This window comes from Notamacropus eugenii, chromosome 4, assembly GCF_028372415.1.
Source record: "Notamacropus eugenii isolate mMacEug1 chromosome 4, mMacEug1.pri_v2, whole genome shotgun sequence".
Classification (NCBI taxonomy): domain Eukaryota; kingdom Metazoa; phylum Chordata; class Mammalia; order Diprotodontia; family Macropodidae; genus Notamacropus; species Notamacropus eugenii.
In genome coordinates, this window is record NC_092875.1 from 416,190,228 (window position 1) to 416,194,204 (window position 3,977).

Sequence of the window (3,977 nt, forward strand, 5' to 3'; positions counted from 1 at the left end):
TGAAAATCTTTTAGGTCCTTTCCAACTCCAGCTCCTTTGACATTATGACCCCAGATTTATCAAGATTCTCTTTTCATTTCTGACTCAACACCAGGCCATGGCATGCCTAATTCGTAGTTTCCTTGTTGATAAAATTTTGATATAATTTTGAGTCTTCCTTGATGATACATTTTGAAATTCCTACAAAATAACTATGAAGTCTCTTAGATATAGCCCAATCTTTAAAACTGTACTTAGTAATTGGTAGTTGTTATTATGATAAAGAGAAAACTACCAACTCTGGAAGCTTCACAAGTATCAGCTGAGTCCTTGAAGTATCTCTTAAAAAGGACTGGAATCTTTCTGTCATTTTTAGGCCATGCATAATTGCATTTTTTAATTCAAAACTGCCCATTAAAATATCATGAAGTACTAAACCTGATAAATGAGGTCAGACTGACTTCTATTAAAATCTTAGTATTAGATTTAGGCTAAATACATTTTTAGCTTATATCACTAGTCTCTACCACCCAACAAAATAGTCACCACTACTGTGGGCTAATTCAGAAGCAGAGTTTGAATCCAAGTTGCAAAACGATTCATTACATATTCTCTTGAATCGTTCCTTTTCAATATTACTATTCATCTTTCATTTTAGACAGTTTCATAACTACAATGGATTCTCTTGGGATTTTAAAAAATTATATAATATTCCCTAGCCACTGGGTATATTTCCAATGGTCGGAGAAATCAAAAAATTAAATTAAAAGTAATTTGGAATTCTTTGGCAATCTTGCCACCCACATTTGTCAGGGAAAACTTGCCTGAGCAGATGGGTTTCATTATTAATTAACACTTATTGACCACCAATGAGTCTTGCTTCATTCCCTAAAGACCCACAGCTCCAGCTGTCAGACTGAAGATAATGATGTGAGCCCTTGGGACAGGAGACCTATACAGAAACTAACCCACAAAGATGAGTTAAGGGAATATCAGTTAGGCAACCTTAGCTCATTTCCAGTGTCAAAATGGAGGAAAAGAAGGACCCTTCCTAAAGAAACTAGTGTTAATACAGGTAGGAGTTTACAGACCAATGTTAGTAACTGATCTTGAAGAAAAAGCAATCCTCCTTGTACAGTGCAGGCTGTTCCTGTCTCCTGACATTCCCCTTATGACATATCCCAATGGAAGCTTCCAGGTGACTTTCAAAGGTCACTTGTAAAAGTCAGTTCAACAGTATTTCCTGCTAGGAAAAGTAGTGGGTCCCAGAAGTAAAATATAGGGGTATAAAGTGATATTACTTTAGAGTTAGCTATAACTCACATATGTTTGAAAGTTTACAAATCACTCACAACAATGTTGGCAAGAGATGATAGTGATTTCCTTTCTCTAACACTTGCTGAGACAAACAGCTTTGTAGACAAAGTACAAGCACCACTTTAGAAACATTAGCCCAGAGGTCCCGGGTGTCCCTGCTTTTATTTGCTGCCTACAGAAGGGAAGAGAAGCAGACACCTTCATTCAAGCTATGTCAGGAGTTCTTGCCTTTCTGTTCCTGCAGATGAATGGCCCTGCCTAGCTCATCATCCTAACAGCTGCACTCATATTTGGATTAAGTATGTTACATATGCTTATGTAGGGCTCAGTATTACCCAATATGAGGGCAAGATAATGAGCATGCCCAGAGCTTTGCTGGCGTGAAGACCTAATTGACAGCAAGCAAGAGTACCACAGGAACAAAATAAAACAAACAGAAAGCAGACAAGGGCAAAGTATGACAGATTAAACTTGTGCCTGGAGAATCAAATGACAGTAGTTTCTAGTACCTCAGCAGAGAACATTTCATTTGTCCCCAGCAGTTAACACTTGGCTTTCCAGACTTTTAGTGCTCAGTACAGTGCTGTTGAAGTCTGAAATTGGCAAGGTGCTTATTGATCTTAAATTCCCAGTAGGTGTTCCAGCCACTGCAACCAGTGTTCCTTTGGGACTGAGACTAGTTTACTTCTTAGCACTAAAGAATAGAATATTCTGTCTGTACAAATGTTCAAATCCAGTCTCAGACACTTACTAGCTTTGTGACCCTGGACAAGTCACTTAACCCTGTTTAACCTCAGTTTCCTCATTGTTAAAATGAACTGGAGAAGGAAATGGCAAACCACTCCAGTATCTTTGCCAAGTCTGTACAGCTGACTGTGTTATAGTTGAAAAAGAAAAACTGCCTAATCCATGAGGTTTACTCTATGTCAACCTTAAAGGGTTGTATAAAGGGAGGTTATTATTATTATTGCTGGCAAATGATTTCTATTTGATAGAGTTGTTTTACAAATGCCAGACCCTTGATTTGTCGCATTCTTTCTGTCAAAGGCCATCCCAGGTCCTACAAAAGTCTTTGTTCTATCTTCTAAAACATCACTCTAAACTTCCACTTCTTCATAGAATATTTACATTGTCAGACCAGATGTATGTTATGTTATCTTGATCATGGGATCATTAATATTCCCTGATCTGCCCTGGGGAACTCAGTTATGGTAGGAATCACATCTTCATTATGACTTACAGTTAGATTAATTGTGTACTTCTGAATAAGAGGTCAGGCCTCATTGTCTAAGAGAGGCTATTATTTTTCCAAAGTTTTGTTAAAAGTATTTTATTTTAGGACCATCCAAGAAAGTCTATACCTGTATCATCAGACAACAGCGAATCAAATTTGTTGTTGCTTTAAGACGACAGGCATGAGTTGTATGTTTCAGAACCTTGCTAAAATAGGAATAAAATAGTTAGATAATTCCCAATCATCCAGCTGCTTTGTTGCTGCTCCAGCCAAGCTGTCCTGATTCCTCACCTGGCCTCTACTGGGAAGTACAGGGAAATATAAAAGAGCAGAGCAGAGAGAGAGAATGCCTAAACAAAGCCCTGGGCCAAGATTTGACTTTGAACCAACAGCTTCTGACCTGAACTTGATATTCCAAGCATTCTCTCTTTCAGAGAGCCCCAAAGAGAATGGAACAAGGAAACAGGGCTCCCATTTTTCAGCTGACCCTCAAGTGATATCATCTTACACCCCTATATTTTACCTCAGGGGCCCCCTGCTTTTCCCAATAGGAAACATTGTTGAGCTGACTTTTTCAAGTGAAGGACTGCACACAGCACCAAAGCCTAGCATGGCCATTAAGTCAAACAGTAATAAAGTAATAGTCATCTTCATCATCATCATCATCATCATCATCATCCCTTACATTTGTATGGGGATTTATAGTTTCCCAAGTATATTCTCCTACATTATCCTATTTACAGTTCTCCCAGATATATTGGTACTGCATTTAGAGTTTTTGCTACCACCCTACAGACTAGTAATTGTGTGTTAGCTACTTAGAGCTAAAGAACTTTTTAATCCTGTTTTTAGGATTAAAAAAAGATAGCAAGATATGAGATCTTTGGGAAGATCTCAAAGAATATAGCTTACCAAGTATGAAATGGTAGCCTGGGAAAACAATCATCATTTCAAGTCAAGACCTGAATTATATCGAAACTATGTTTGTTTTATTTCTTTTGCTCTAGACATGTGATTTCATAAATTTGAAGAGAACTTCTTGTAGGGAAACTCCCTTCACCATGCAGATCAGCAACTCATTTTATTATTAATTCATATTATTAGAGAGTTGTCCAAGGCACTAAGAGATGAAGCTACTTAAGATCACTTAATTAGATTAAGATTAAGGTCATATATATAGTATAGGCCAAAAACAGGATTTGAACCTGGGTCTTCTAGACCTTAAGTCTGACCTATTCTCCATTAATCCATTTGCCTCATAGCTTTTCATTTTGAGAGGTTTGGGGTTGTTGTTTTCATCTTAGTTTGTATCCTTAGCACTCAGCACAATGCCTGGAACATTGTAATCACTTCATAAATGATTATTGATTCAATTTAACTTTACCTCTCTAAAAGAAACACACATTCTCAGAATAAACAGCTCCTTTCCTCAAATTAATCAATAATA